The sequence below is a fragment of the Ambystoma mexicanum genome, chromosome 13, assembly GCF_040938575.1.
Source record: "Ambystoma mexicanum isolate Mex_15411 chromosome 13, UKY_AmexF1_1, whole genome shotgun sequence".
NCBI lineage: Eukaryota > Metazoa > Chordata > Amphibia > Caudata > Ambystomatidae > Ambystoma > Ambystoma mexicanum.
Genome location: NC_090938.1, coordinates 474,187,205 through 474,203,593, shown reverse-complemented (window position 1 = coordinate 474,203,593; position 16,389 = coordinate 474,187,205). Strand labels below are relative to the sequence as shown.

Below are 16,389 nucleotides of genomic sequence, written 5' to 3'. Positions count from 1 at the left end.
TCCATTGCTCTCCCCTAGGACAAAAAGGCAGAGGTTGGCGGACTGCAACGCTCAACGACTTTGCTGCAGCTTTGGAGGTTGCCTTGCTCCCAAAAAGATGTCCACCATCAAAGGGCATGTTGAGAAGCCGGGCTTGTACATCAGGAGCAAACCCAGACTTCCACAACCACGCAAATCTGCTCATCACGGTGCTCGCCGTCATGGACCGGATGACAGTCTGCCATGTCCAGACCAGACTGAACGGATTCACACATGGCATCTTTGCCATCCTGAACGAGGGCAAGAAAACCATCCTGTTCCTCCCCTTGGGGAATATGTTCAGCCGCCAAAGACACACAATTCCACAGAGTGTGAGTGAAACATGCTAAGGCACACACAGAGTTGGCTGCCTGTAAAGCCATACCCCCTGAATAAAACACTTTCTTCGCCCAGCCATCAAAACGTTTATCGTCCCTATCAGGAGGGATGAAAGGGGTTCGACGCCTGCTTTGCCGGGGCCGTAGCCGCCTGCACCACCAATCTCTCCGGAGTGGGGTGCGTCGTCAAGTAGCAGGTGTCGCTACTGGCTGGATGGTATTTTTTCGGCAACGTCTTGCTCACTGCCGAGAGACTCTCTGGAGCAGTCCAAGCCGCTGCCACCCTTCTCTGTAAAGCCATATGAAATGGCAGCACCAGGTCAGTGGGTGGACCTTGGTCAAGGATATCTGTCAGGTCATCCTACAGAAAATCCACTGGTGGCGCAGACCACCCCAAGTACTCTTGTCAACCTCGACATGAGACACCGGTATGAAGACTCGGCGTGCGTGCCAGGCTCAGGCCTACCGAACTCAACCTCCGGAAAGGTGTCCAGACCACTGGCGTCGTGCAAAGACTGACGCAGGTCTTCCAACTGGCTATGACCAGACAAGAGTTCATCAGGAACCAAACCTTCATCAGACCCTTCATCCACCTCAGAGATGTAATCCAGAGGCTGGAATAAATACCTGGATGAAGGCACCAAAAAGGTTCAAATACAGGCCTCACTGACTTCTTCAGGGCCTTCCTCAGAGTTTCCACCGATGCACGGGGTACCTCTGGTAAAGCCTCCACAAAAGGCATCAAAGGCTTCAACGGAATCTATGTCCAGCGTGGAGCAGACGGCTTCGACACAGGCCTCGAGGGCGGTGCCCTAAGCGTGTCCTTTGACGGCCTCAGCACCGATGGTGTCGATGACTTCCACGGAGGCGGTTCCTCGAGAGAGTCCCTCGACAGACATGGCGTCGACGTCTTCTTAGAAGACCTCACAGGCTCTGGCGGTCTCGATGGCGCCGAGGACCGGGACCTGGAACGGGCATGGCTAGAGCGATCAACTTTGTCCGATCGGGACCTCGACGGCTCCCGATGATCGCCTCAATCAACTGAGCACGAAAGCGTGCGAGCAGTGGCCCTAGCGCGTTCCTTGCCAGCTTCTTTCAAAGGCACGGAAGGAACGGAGCCCAATGATTCAAAAATCGCCATCATCTCCTTGCAAAATGCTTCCCATTCCGCCGGAGATGAATGCTTGTTGGGACAAGCTGCCCGCCATCTGGCGGAGTCCTCGGACAGGGAAGGCGACCGGTGACGGCGCTTCGGCGAGTGCCTAGAAGAGGAAGAGGAATGGCGGGAACCACTCTGGGACCGAGACCCCCTGGATTTACGCCGACGCGGAGAGTCACCCCTCGAATTGTTGGTCGAAAGCCCAGCGGATCTCGACTTTCGGGGTTTGGAAACCCTACCTACAGATAACTTCTTCTTCTGCTCCCGCAAGGCCTTCGAAGTCAAAGACTGGCAATCGTCACAGTCCTCGGTGGCGTGCCCTCGCCGAGGCACCAAAGGCAGACGTTGTTGCGGGTCCGTAAGTGACATCTTGGAACCGCAGTCCCGACACTTCTTGAAGCCCGACCGAGGGGTAGAAGAAGAAGACATGATTTTTCACAAAAACCAAGAACGAAGAACCGATTCAAACAGGAGAAGAACCGAGGCGCACCAAGATTCCGAAGCAAACACATTCGCGGAAAAAATGGAACTGAGGCTATGGGCATCGTGCATCCTACATATAACATCGGGTGACATCAGCCGTCGAAAGGAGGTCTTCGAAGTGGAGTATCGACGTCATCGACGCAGACGCCAAAAATGTTCTGAAGCAGCACAGCTGTGGTAATTACGTTCATAGATGTGGAATATGTTGGAGGAAAGAATCCCCTCGAAGTTCTGCTTGTACTCGTGTTCCCCCTTGCTCAGAGTGTTTTTCTAGGTTCTGCCTTTTATCCGTGTGAGAACTAATTGGTATCAGGTGTATGCACTTAAAGTCAAGTGCCTAACTTTGCCTAACTAGATTTAACAGGACATGTCCAGTAGGATGTATGAGTGTCAGTCTTGTTGCTCTGTCACCCTCTTCCTCAGCACAGTGTTAGTGTTTTAAAAAAAAAAAGCGGGTGAGGATTGGGACCTTGGAGAATCCTAAAAAATAGGATGGGTTAGATGAACAAATAAGGTGGGGGAATACTGTGTCCCACCATCGGCTGCCTCACCCCCACTTCCCGAAGACCCCTCACCCAAGTGATCTTCATGCACTGGTCCACCCCCAGGTTCTGGATCCAAAGGCAATGGCCGTGCCCTAGCCACCAGAGAGATCGATCCCCGGGGACTAGCGGGTGAGACACCCATCTGGTTTCTCACATCAGCAAACGCATTGCCTTTCCCTGCATCATCCACAACTGTTTTGGGTGCACTGCATTTAATGATGGCCAGTTTCTTTGGCGATGTCAGAGCATTCAGTAATTTCAGGATCAATAAACCAAGTTGTTTTTTCGTGCCATGAGAAGTCAGGAACCCTCATTCAGCCTATAGACTACTGAAAGTATGTGCTATGCCAAAATCATACTGGCTGTCTGTGTATATGTTTACCGTAAGTACTGCACTCACATGCTTGTGTAAGGGCAATAATTTCAGCTGCCTGGGCTGAGTGCTGCGGAATCCTACAAGTTTCAACTATTTTTTGTAAGGTTGTAATGGCATATGCTGCTGTAGAGGTAACATCCAGCAGTTTAAAACAAGACCATCAACCTACAGAGTACCATCTGGTTGTTCGAATGGGACGTCCACCAGATCCACCCAACCCTTTGTTTCTTCGTCAGTGGTCAGTGCACAATCATGCATTTCAACAGAACCATCAAAAGGGAGGGCACAGCTGAGTGGGCGGATTCGAGGTATTACAAGGCTGAATCATGATAGGAGGTGCCAATAATGTCAATTCATACCTAATGAGCATGGCATTCGTTAAATGGTGGATCTTGATTTAATTCATCAATAGAGTCTATTACACAAGGAACTAAAAGAGAGTGACGGGATGTCCTAACCATATGGCATCTGCTTGTTTCACGGATAATGCTGCAGCAGCAACACCCAGTAAACAGTTGGGTAGTGCCTTTGCCACCGGTTCCAACGTGAATGTAAAGTACGTACATGGCCTGTTTTTACCCCCTTGCAATGGTGTTAGTACAGACAATGCCCCGCATTGTCTTTCATGTACAAACAGGGTAAAGGGTTTCCTATAGTCTGGAGTCCCCAAAGCAGGTGAATTGCAAAGTGCTGATTTTAGTGCATCAAAGCTCTGCTGGTGAGCAACAGTCCACGGCAAGGGAACAGGAGTGTTGCTTGAGGTTAGTTCTAGAAATGGTTTAGCCAGGTGGGAAAGATTATTGATCCACTGCCTACAGAATGAGGTCATCCCTAGGAGCCCTCTGGCTTCTTGCTGTGTTGGCAGAACAGATATTCTCATAATGGCTTCCAAGCTCTGTGGGTGCAGGCGTGTCTCCACTTTTGACAATAGATGTCCCAAATAAGTGACCTGTGTCTTACAAAACTGCAACTTGCTGGGGGATACTTTATACCCACGGGTGCTAGGAACTGCAACAGTTGCACTGTGCAATCTGTACATTGCTCTTGGGTGTTAGCTGCTATCAAAAAATTGTCAACATTTTGTAGAAGCACTGTATGAGTGCTTGGGGTGAACATATCCAATTGTCCTTAAAGCTTGGCTATATATGCTTGGAATTTCAGTGCATCTCTGTGGTGCTCTGCAGAAAGTATACGATCGCCCATCAACAGTAAAAGCAAATAGATACTGTCTTTGTGGATTGAAATGCTAATGAAAGCGTTCTTGAGGTCACTGCCTGAAATATTCTGCCAAAGGCGGAATCAGAGTGACAAGGGAAGTCATGTTGGGTACCACAAGGAACTGAGGTACCCCGATATTGTTAATGGCACAAAGCTCAATTGGAAGTCTCCACTGTGCAGGAGAGCCTGGCTTTCCTTCACTGCGCTTATTTGGGACTGTTGCATGGCCTACCCATTATTTCCTTTAATTTCTCCCCTAAACCAATAGGTCCTGTATTACTGGCTTGATCCCATCCAACCCTTCCTTTATCTTATTTTTTGTTTTTTTATTTGTCTTAATTGTATTACCATTTTTACAAAGAAAACCAGAAGAGAAAATCCGGAAGGGTCCATATTGAATAAACTTCCTTGTTGTCTTTATGTCCATATTGGTCCCCCTGCGCCGAGTCCCAAAAGTCCTCTCCTCGTACAAAGTTCAATCAGGTTTCTAGGGTTTCCAGACCAATGTTTTTCATGAAAAAAGTTATTAAATTACCCACTGTGTTTTTTCCCCGCTTATCAGGAGGGACCACCACTCCTCTTCGACCAACGTTTTTATTGGTCTCATGATTTTACCCAAGTACGTCTCCCTAGGGATCCGTGTGCCAGGGCAGGTCAGCAGAAGGTGCTGCAGACTCTCAATTTGGTTACTGTTGTGGCAAAACGGGTATTCGTTGGAGGTGGATTTATCTCTAATTGCCAATATTTCGAGTTTTCACCAAATTTAGACGCATTCTCATGAATGATCTACTCGACTGTTTATTCAGGAATTTCTTTAAATACCCTCTCACTTCATTTACCTTCTTTGGGTCGGTACAGATCTTTGTAGAGAGTTTATAGGACGCAGTTGTAACGCTCACCTGGTATCCACAGGGACATCACTCAGCCTGTTCAGACCTCTTACGACCTCGAACCCTTCCCTGGAGTCTACTCGACTGTAGACTGGGCCTGAAACACAGGATTGGTAGAGTCTAACTCCCTATTGTCTGTGTGCTTGAACCCCTTCTTCCCTGGGGTACAACCCTTCCCTTTGATCCACAGCTCACCTTGTTTTCTTGGAGAGTGTGCTCTCCATCCCGCTTTCAGCGCAGGGGCGCATTGATTGATGAAGGCTCATTGCTGCCTATTTACTTCACTGGCAAGAGTCCGACAGGTAAGTATAATGAGTCTTTTGAACAGTTCTCTAACTTCGTTCCTTTCCTTCCTTAGATGATGGCCGGCGTCCGGGGATGGCGACGTGCTGCTGAGATGAGTAGCGCTGAAGGCGAGTGAGAGCGCGATGCACAGTGCAACCCTTTCGTATTTGTATTGAACTGAGTTCTTTTTCTGTGTCTTTTAGGTGCCGCGACGTTTTCAGCGTGGATGCCGGTTATGAAGAAAAAATGCGGTGAGTAAGCACGGTATGCGGCGCCTCTAGATGTTTCTACGCTAACCTGGAGTGTCTTTTCCCTTTTGCAGATGGATGAGAAGTTCCGGAGACAGAGTTCCCCCAGAGCGGCTGGGATTCAGGTAAGCATTTGAAGCTTGTACAGTCTTTAAAAATAAGCGAAGATTTGCTGAATGCTTACTAATGCCTTTTTTCCCTTTTCCTTAGGAAGCGGCGTGCCGGGATGGGAATGACACCGCCGAAGATGCCCGCAGAACAGAAGAAGCGATGAATGATGGGCAGAAGCGCTGCAAGGTAAGGCTGTTCCTAACAGTGTTCTTGTTCTTGCAGGAGCTGAGTGCAGAAGAAAGATGCAGGCCTACTGGAGACCGATCCGAACACGGCGAGTGTCACGCTGCAGGTGCAGAAAACACAAAGCATGTTTCTCAGCCTGGGCGTGGCTTAAATAGTTTCTGGGTATCCCAGGTGTCTCTGGGCTGAACCACACCCAAAAGACTAGACTGCACATGCAGTTCTGGGAACCAAAATATGTGGGGGCATCCATCTTGTCCCCATCAATGCACTACAGGTCCAATCCCCAATGTTATCCTATGGGAGTGAGTGAGTCTGGTGCCACAAGCGCCAAGTCTGACTCCAAGTGGGTCTTTGGAGGGATGGAGAGGCTCTTGAGGGCCATGTAGGTGAGCGTGACCTGGCTCCAGCCTGACATCTTGGAGGGCTGGGGACATGAGGGGCAGGAATCATAACAGCACCCCCCCCCCCCACCCAAGGCCCCTCTCAAGGTGGCTCTTCTGTCTGGTCCTGGTTTGTTTGGATGGTTTTGATGAAATTGTCTAATCAAGCGAGGTGCATGGATGTACTCACAAGGCTCACATGTCCTGTCTTGTGGACCATACCCCTTCCAGTCTACTAAGTAGTATAATTTGGATCTGATGTACTTTGAATCCAGGATGCCCTTGACTTCGAATTCTGGCCCTCAGGCGACTACTAATGGCTGCGCTGGCGTTGCTACCCGGGTCCCAGGTTGAACAGGTTTAAGGAGAGACACGTGGAACACAAGATGAATCTGCATGTTTGATGGCAAAGCTAGTCTGACCGCCACAGGATTTATCACGGAGGTGACGGTGAATGGACCCAGGTATCTTGGACAGAAAGTTCGGGCTCCTTTAATGGACACGTGTTTAGACGCCAGCCAGACTTTGTCTCCCACTTGGTAGCTGGGGGCCTTTGCTCGGTGTTGACCAGCAAACTTTTTTTGGCGATTCTTAGCTTGAAGTAGGTGTTCAGCTGCCCTTTTAAAGGTTTGAGAAATGGTCGTGTGCAAGGTTTGACTGCTGGCATTTCCAGGGTGGTAGGAACGTCCAACTCAGAAGTACGTGGGTGCCTGCCATACATGGTATAAAAGGGTGTCTGCCCAGTGCTGGTGTGTAGGGAATTATAAGCATATTCAGCTATCCTTAATAGGTCGAACGAGCTTCCTTCTGCTTGGTGTAACACGCAACGCAGATACTGCTCAAGCGTCTGATTTGTCCTCTCAGTTTGACCATCCGTTTGGGGATGGTGACTGGTGGATAGCCAGATGTCGATCTGGGCCCTAGAGCAGCATTTTCTCCAGAAGTTAGATACAAATTGAGTACCTCGGTCGGAGACAAACTGAAGGAAACCCGTGGAGCCGTACGATGCCTTCAAGAAATACCTTTGCCAGAGTGGAAGCATTTGGGAGCCCCTTAAGAGGAATGAAATGTGCCATTTTAGAAAATAGGTCCACGACCAAAAGAATAGTGTTAAACCTTGACTGGGTGGTAGGTCAGTAATAAAATCCAGGGACAATGTGTGCCAGGGTGCTGGTGGGATTTCCAATGGTTGCAATAGCCCAGCCGGTTTCTGCTTAGATGACTTGTTTTGAGCACACACTCCACAAGATAGGATGAATTGGATAATGTCTTTACGCCACGTGGGCTACCAATTTCGTTTTACCTTGGCTAGAGTTTTAGCGATTCTGGGGTGGCCCTCGATGAAGGAATCATGATAACCGGACATGACTTGTTCTCGTAGTTCTTGGTTTGGTAAGAAGAAACGATTCCTGAAGAAGGGCAACTGATCTTTTATCATGTAATGTTCTCCTTGTGCACTCCACGCTTCTAATTGCTCCGGACACATCAGGTTTTGGATTTCTTCATGTAATTCCTTCTGAGTTATGGTTGCTGTGATTCCTAGGAGCTTGTCACTCGGGATGATTGCTATTGGGTCAGGGGTCTGATACCCTTGCTCTTCCACCCCCATACGGGAAAGGGCATCCGCCTTCCTGTTTTTCACCCCTGGTCGAAATGTAATCACATAGTCATATTCAGCAAAAAAAAAGAACCCAACGTAGTTGTCGTGAGGATTGGGCCTTTGCTGTTTTTAGGTACTGGAGGTTCCGGTGGTCAGTTATTACGGTGATTGTGTGTCTGGCGCCCAAGAGGTAGTGCCACCATGCCTTAAAGGCTGACTTAATGGCCAGGAGTTGTCTGTGATAGCGTAATTGAGTTCAGGGGGTGTGAATTTACGCGACCAGAAGGCAACTGGGTGTAATTGGCCTGTTTCTGGGTCCTTTTGTGAGAGGACGGCTCCCATAGCCATGCTTCAGGCGTCCGTTTCCACCAGGTATAGGAGATCAGGGCGAGGGTGGTGTAAGATTGGGGCAGATGTGAATCTTGCTTTGAGTTCCTCGAAAGCTTCCTCTGCGTCTGCTGTTCACTGGAATGTTTTGTTGCTTTTCCTTAGCATTGACATGATGGGATGCACGATTTGCGAAAATCCTGGGATGAACCGGCGGTAGAAGTTTGCAAAACCCAGCATACTTTGAACCCCCTTGAATGAATTTGGGGATGGCCAGTTCAGGATTGCATCTACCTTGTGTACATCCATTCGGATTCCATTCGGGCTGAGAATAAAGCCCAGGAATTCCACCTCAGACGTGGAAAGAGCACTTTTCGTGCTTGGCTTAGAGCTGGTGTTGACGGAGTTTCTCCAATACAGATCGGACGTGTCTAACGTGGTCCTGCTTGATGCGGAATATACTAGAATATCGTCCATGTACACTAGAGCACAGACATTAATCAGTTCCCGTAGGACATCGTTCATGAAGTATTGAAATGCTGCTGGTGCGTTGCAAAGGCCAAAGGGCATTACTTGATATTGTACAAGCCGTATTTGGTGCGAAAAGCTGTTTTCCATTCGTCCCCCTGTTTTACGCGAACAAGATGATATGCCCCCCTCAGGTCTAGTTTTGTGTAGATTTGGGCATCTTTGACTTGATCAAGCAATTCAGGGATCAGTGGCAGAGGGTAGCATTTTTTTACGGTAATCTGGTTCAGTGCGCTATACTCGATGCACGTTCTCAAGTCCCCCTCCTTTTTCAGTACGAAGAATAGAGGACTGGCTGCTGGAGACTTCGAGGGAAGGATGAACCCGTTGGCCAGGTTTTGGTCAAGATAGGCCTTCAGGTGCTGGTTTTCTGGTTCCGTGAGTGCGTAAATTCGCCCACAAGGGATTTGTGCGCCGGGTATTAGATCGATTTGGCAATCGTATGGTCTCTGCGGTGGCAGGGTATTAGCCTGTTCTTTCCAAAAGACATCTTGAAAGCCCTGGTATTCACTTGGTAGGGTGCCGATTGCCACAGTCGCAAGTTTGGAGGTTCTGGTGTCTATTGGTTGTTTCTCTTGGCGATAACATGTGTGGGCGCAAGTCTCGGGAAAGGCCAATTCTTTTGCTCGCCAATCGATTCGAGGATTGTGAGCTACCAACCATGGCATTCCCAAAATCAACCGGAACTGTGGTGCCTTAATGAGGTTGAAAACGATAGATTCTTGGTGTCCATCCTGGCACAGAAGGGTTAAAGCTGCAGTACATTAGGATACTGGAACAGAAGCCATTTCCGTGCCGTCGACAGTGGTAACAGTGTCAGTGGTTGATTTAGGGCGTAACGGAAGCCCACTCTTTGCCGCAAGATCCTGGTCGATGTAATTCCCAACGGCTCCACTGTCAATGTACGCTCTTACTGCATGCATCCGAGATGGTTGTTGGTGATTGATCGAGACCACAGATAGTGCAAAATGGGAGGTCTGTAGTCCACTTTCTTCGCGCGACAAGTGGATCCTACACTTGCCGGGCTGGGGAGTTTTCCGATTCCTTGATGGCATCTTTCTTGTCCATGGCCCCTACCGTCCTCCTCGGTGGCTTCACATGGCACTCTTTAAGGAAATGACCTGACCTTCCACAGTACAGACATAACTGCTGCTGTCTCATTTTATCCCTTTCCGCTTTAGTCAAGGGGGATCTGACCCCACCGATTTGTATTGGTTCTCCTGAACCTTCCGTTGTGCGGGCAATATTGTCCTTTGAACGCACATACATAGGGCGAGGGTCCGGTCTGGTTCGATCTGCTCTTTGGTCCTGCAACCTATGATCCAGTTGAACAACAAGGTCAATGAATTCTGAGCAGTCTTTCGGGGGGGTTCACTACTTGTGCGAGAACATCCTTGAGCACCCCCCGCAACTCCTGATGAAATAACGTGGTTCTCTTCTCCACTGGCCATTCTGCTTCAACTGCGAGTCTATTGAACGTGGCTATGTATGTTAATAGGTCTTGATTCCCTTACCGTAGGGACAGAAGTTTGTTGTCTAATGCTTGCCCATAAGTACGACGGGCAAACAGCTTTTCCATCTCCTGCTGAAAGCCCCTGAAGTCATGCAGCAAAGGATCGTCATGGGCCACAAAGGGTACAGACCAGTCTGCAGCGCTACCACTCAGGTAGGGTAGCACAAAAGCGACACGTGATTGGTCATTCAGAAAGGCCCCTGGTCTAAAAAGGAAGTGCAGGCGGCACTGGTTCATGAACGTTGCAAACCTCTTGGGATCCCCCGTAAATCGTTCGGGTGGGGCCAAGAGAACTGCCCCAAGAAGGGTTATCTGAATGGGATTGGCTGATGGTGCTGGCATCGAGGGCACGCTTCCCGGCAAAGGTGCATGCCCTGCTTGTGACTGGAGAAGTTGCCAGCTTAAATCATCAGTGCGTTCTTTAGCTACTATCAGCTCTCTCCTCAGGGTGTTGGTCACCTGCCTGGCTGCATGTACTTCGGAACGTAGCTGCCCCTACATGTGGGCTAACTGGTCGGTTTCTGACGTTTCCATGATGCCCAGGTGGATTTTGATGTGAGGCTTTGTGTTCTGTAACGCTCACCTGGTATCCACGCGGACGTCACTCAGCCTGTTCTGACCTCTTACTACCTCGAACCCTTCCCTGGAGTCTACTCGACTGGAGACTGGGCCTGAAACACAGGATTGGTAGAGCTTAACTCCCTTTTGTCTCTGTGTGCTTGAACCCCTTCTTCCCCGGGGTCCAATCCTTCCCTTTGATCCACAGCTCACCTTGTTTTCTTGGAAAGTGTGCTCTCTGTCCTGCTTTCAGCGCAGGGGCGCGTTGATTGATGCAGGCTCATTGTTGCCTAGTTACTTCACTGGCAAGAGTCCGACAGGTAAGTATAATGAGTATTTTGAACAGTTCTCTAACTTTGTTCCTTTCCTTCCTTAGATGATGGCCGGCATCTGGGGATGGCGACGTGCTGCTGATATGAGTAGCGCTGAAGGTGAGTGAGAGCGCGATGTGACCCTTTCGTATTTGTATTGAACTGAGTTCTTTTTCTGTGTCTTTTAGGTGCCGCATTGTTTTCAGTATGGATAAAGAAGAAATGCGGTGAGTAAGCACGGTATGCAGAACCTCTAGATGTTTCCACGCTAACCTGGAGTGTCTGTTCCCTCTTGCAGATGGATGAGAAGTTCCAGAGACAGAGTTCCCCCAGAGCGGCTGGGATTCAGGTAAGCGTTTGAAGCTCGTACAGTCTTTAAAAATAAGCGAAGATTTGCTGAATGCTTACTAATGCCTTTTTTCTGTTCTTTTCCCTAGGAAGCGGCATGCCAGGATGGGAATGACACCGCCGAAGATGCCCACAGAACAGAAGAAGCGATAAATGATGGGCAGAAGCGCTGCAAGGTAAGGCTGTTCCTAACAGTGTTCTTGCAGGAGCTGAGCGCAGAAGAAAGATGCAGGCCTACTGGAGACCGATCCGAACACTGTGAGAGTCACGCTGCAGGTGCAGAAAACACAAAGCATGTTTCTCAGCCTGGGCGTGGCTTAAATAGTCTCTGGGTATCCCAGGTGTCTCTGGGCTGAACCACACCCAAAAGACTAGACTGCACATGCAGTTCTGGGAACTGAAATATGTGGGGGCATCCATCTTGTCCCCATCAATGCACTACAAGTCCAATCCCCAATGTTATCCTACGGGAGTGAGTGAGATTGGTGCCACAAGCGGCAAGTCTGACTCCAAGTGGGTCTTTGGAGGGATGGAGAGGCCCTTCAGGGCCATGTAGGTGATCGTGGCCTGGCTTCAGCCGGACATCTTGGAGGGCTGGGGAGATGAGGGGCAGGAATCATGACCGCAGCCTTTTCCAAGGTTTTACTCCAGTCCAATTCTATTAGCTTCTTTATTCTCTTACATAGGTTTGTTATGAGTTCTTCTTCCGATTAACATATTTCCTCCAGAGTATGCATATTGTCAGAAGCCCATCCTTTTAGGACAATATTTTTGCCTTCCTAGAGTTCTTTTGCAATGATTTTGTAGATTTTCGGTTGCGTTTGTTGGATGACTTTCCGATACAACAATAGCGAATTTCGGTCAATTATTGCTTTCAGCAAATATAGGCACAGTTCTTTACGAATCAGGGTCACTGGAGGAGAGGAGGGCAGACCCAAGACCTGACGCCAAAACAAGCCTTCCAGTTTAGGCCAGATCTTTCCCGGAATTTTGGGCATGACCTCAGCTCCATGTGTCTCTGCGGGATCCACTTTGACTCTATAAAAGGTCAGGATCGGGATCAGGGAGAAACAACAGTACTTCCTTTCCATCGCCTTCGCTTGAGATGTTAGTTATTTCATTTTGGCATAAAGGTGTATTTGCATCAGTTTCTCCACAGAGTTGTTACTTAGTGTAATGCCCAGGTATTTAAAATCTGTCACTTTTTCCAGGGTTACTCCCCCGGCGTACCATTGTGAGGTTTTTGATTTTTTTGAAGTTTTTTCAAAGATAATTAGTTTTGTTTTAGTTTTGTTTAACTCCAGGTTGTTTTCCTTCAGGTAGTTCATTAAGTTGTTTATTTGCCTTTGTAGGCCTACCTCTGTTTGGTCCATCAAAATGATATTGTCGGCATAGAGCAAGCGCAAAATCTTTGTACCACCCATTGTCGGTGGGAAGGCTCAAGTTTCCTTTTCACCCTCTTCGAAATCTACAATGTAGGCATTGTAGAGAGTTGTAGCAAGTGGGCAGCCCTGTTTAACTCCCCTGGCAGTCAGAATTTCTGTAGTTAGGTTGTCCTATTGACTTAGTCTTACTTTCATATTGGTTCCAGTATGAAGTGCTTTAAGAGGGCCCAACAGAGAGTCTGGGCAGTTCTTTTGTCTCCGTTTTTCCAGAGGCGGTCGCTGTTGACTTGGTCGAAGGCTTGGACCAAGTCAACGAACACCATAAACACTCTCGGTCTCCCCTGGAGAATTTTTGCTTTTAGGCTACTTAGCAGAAGAATGTTTACTGTAGTTCCAGTTTGCTTCACAAAACCCGTCTGGAACGGGTCGATGAACCCTATCTTTTGTAGCCAATTCTGTAGTTGTTCCAGAAGGAGAGTCCCAAATACTTTGCCAATCACATCCAGCAGAGCAATGGGTTTGTACTGGCGTGGATCATTGTTGGCTTCCCTTTTTAAATATCGGGACTACATTTGCCTTTTTCTATGAGGGAGGAATTGAGTTTGATCTATTAGTTTTCGAAGATTTTTGAGACAAGTTGAGCCCATGCTTGGGGGTACTTTTTTAGACCCATATTGGAAATCCCATCTGGGCCTGGAGCCCTAGAGTTCTCCAGTCTGGTGATTTTAGCAATGATGTCCTCCGGGTCACTGGAAACCCACAAATTTTGAGTAGTCTGAGGTGATATTTCCAGAGCGTTTAAGTGGTCCACCCATTGTTTTTCGCCCACGTTGTTTACAATGGGGTCTGTGATCTTTTTCTGTGTGGTTCGTACTAACGCCCAAAAATTGCAAGGTTTTCTACCAGCAATCACCCAAAGCATTTCCTCTGTGTCATGTTGATACTATGTTGATCGATGTTGGCTCAGCCAGTTTTCATATGCTTTTCCCTCAATTTTTGCCTTCAGTATATTTTCTGGCGTATGAGATTTCTTTTCTGTCCTCTTTATTTGTGCAAATTTCTCCTTTGTTCTACCAGCTGGTTATTGTCTATGTGGTTAGAGGTTTGAGGAGGGCCCTTTTTTTACTCCTTTCTCACAGCGGTATGTCATGAGAAGTGGGACATAATCCACTATTGCTTTTGGGTGGGTATCGAATTTCGGTAGATCAGGCTTGGAGTGTTCATATTGGCTAGAGATTTGTGCAATCGCCCTTTCCGAGAGTTTAAGGCATGTACCTCCGTTGTTTGTTTCCACCTCAGCTGTCATATGGTCTGTGTTCTAGTGGTGTGTTCCATTCAGTTATTAAGATATTGTGGTCACTGTCCCTGGTTCTCTGCACCTTAAAGGACTTGATCAGGGGCAAGATGGACCTTGAGACGAAGGTATGGTAAATAATACCCCTCTGGTTTAGCCGTTCCCAGCTAGGTACTAATCGATTAGTTTTTGATCTCAACCAATGGAGATTATGTAAATCCTGTGCGTCCATAAGGTCTGCCCATTTCCGTCCTCTCACCTCCTAAGGATGGTTTTGATGTGAGGCCTTTTGGTTTGACGATTTCCGGGCAGGTCGACTTTAGATCTCCAGTTATTATGTGGTCCACTTGATATTTTATATAGGCATCCTCCAGAATTTTTTCACTTTCCTTAAGGTAGATTTCCTCCAGTACTGCATTAGGGTTCCAGAAAGTATTAACCAGTAATATAGTGACCTCTAAAGGTTTGTTGATTGGAATTTGCCTGGTCCAGATGATTTTGGACACCTGTGTGAAAGTTGAAACAGATCGACTATTCCAATTCTATGCCTTTGCCTCGTCGTATGGCCCTGATCAGACCGGCCGATGGTCGCCCTAGTGGTCCCTTTGATGCGTCTGTAAAAACAATAGCATAGTCATCCAGGTGTGGTTTAGCGGTGAGCCATGTTTCTTGTAAGCAGAGCACATCAAGTTTCCAAGGTTAATGTCACTCTCTGCAGTGAGGTGGCTGAAACATCTGGTATTCCAAGAGCCCAACCGAAGCTTATTTGTGGTTAGTGTATTTCCTTCTACTCGTCGGGTTCCGTGCTTCTGGGTGTCGATCTTGATTAATAATGGCTAATTGTTTGGTCTGTTATCAAGCATGCCCGGGAGCCAGGCCCATTTACTTGAAGGTTTGGTTTTGTCATCTGACACCAAACCCCTTGAAGATCTTAGAAGTGTTCTCCTTGTTTGCTCTTGATCGACTGTTATTTTAAGTTGGGACCCAGAGGCCTCCTACCCGGATCTCTCACTGATTCAATCGAAACATCTCGAGTTTCTTTATTCTGTTTTCTTCTAGCGGAGAGAGCTGGAGATTTATCCTCATTGTAGGACTTTTTCTGGTCTTTAACTTATATTTGGACACCGTGGTTAAGAATGCCTGTCTGTTTCACATTGATTTTGATGGGCTCCACTGCCATGCAACCTACATCATTGGAGCCAGTGGCCCAGATAACGGGGCCAACTTGTTTTAATGCTTGAGGTAATTAGTTAGTGGCAACAACAATGCACTTAGAAGGACCCTGCACAACAAGTCAAATATACTCCATCAGGCGAGCAATACATGTTAGCATGCAAGCGCCTAAGTAGATCTATGCCCAACCAGTTCAAAGCACATTTGTCCGTAACCACCAACGGAGGTGACGAACACTGGTTCTGATATTGGACTTTGAATAGGTTCATTGGCGAATCCCCACTGATGAACTAATATTCCCAGAGAGGGGGATGGAATACACTATTCTGTGGGATATTGATGTATTGGAGGCACCAGTGTTTAACAGGAATTTAGCCTGCTTGCTGTATACCGCCACTTCAAAAAACAGTCCTTTGGATCTACAGAGATACACATGCATCCCTTTCCCTCTCCTGGGCAGTCCTATGCCACCCAGTCACCCATTGTATAGTTGTCCTCGTAATAATCCTTAGCTGAATACTGCTGACCCTGTCGTGGCTCAAAGTAATTGTGCTCCTCGTTATTTCCATCAGGTGTCCCACTATTCGTTTGAATGCTGCTCCCGGGCCTTTATAAATGCTCCCCTAAACATGCCGCAACCCCATGATAGACTGCAACCTCTTCGCCTTAGTGGACATTCCCAGATCCAATGGTTCTCAGCCTTACAATAGTGACCACCGTGTTCACTAGTGTTCCACCAACTGGTGGTGTGCTGCCTCCTAGTCCTATACATGCCTCTCCACCTATGCATGCGTATGCTTCCCCTGCCTCTTTTGGGAAAAGCCTGCTGCATTAATGCTGGTTTTTAATTCTCTAATCTTTTTTTCCTTTTCTCCATGGCGGTTTGCATAGTACCTACCCATGGTCAATATTTGAGCAGCACTTTGGGTTGGCCAGGTGGATTCGTATTTCTGAATGTCATTTTTTAAGTGGGGGTAATAACCCTTAAACAAAAAAATGGGAACAGAACGCCTTTTCTCCCTCTCGGTAGACATATCCATCCCACTAAATGAGGTGAAAGCTTCTTCCTTTCAAGCTAAATATTTTTCAATTGTCTCCTTCCTGCCTGCAAGCGG

General features: G+C 47.8%; 1 protein-coding gene and 1 long non-coding RNA gene across 3 annotated transcripts in view; one reads left to right on the top strand and one right to left on the bottom strand.

Annotated features, from left to right (window-relative positions):
* Positions 1–16,389, bottom strand: part of KANSL1 (KAT8 regulatory NSL complex subunit 1) — a 1,100,309-nt gene that overhangs the window by 713,519 nt on the left and 370,401 nt on the right. The window lies entirely within an intron of this gene.
* LOC138521340 (uncharacterized) overlaps positions 1–16,389 on the top strand; it is a 105,120-nt gene that overhangs the window by 48,878 nt on the left and 39,853 nt on the right. The window lies entirely within an intron of this gene.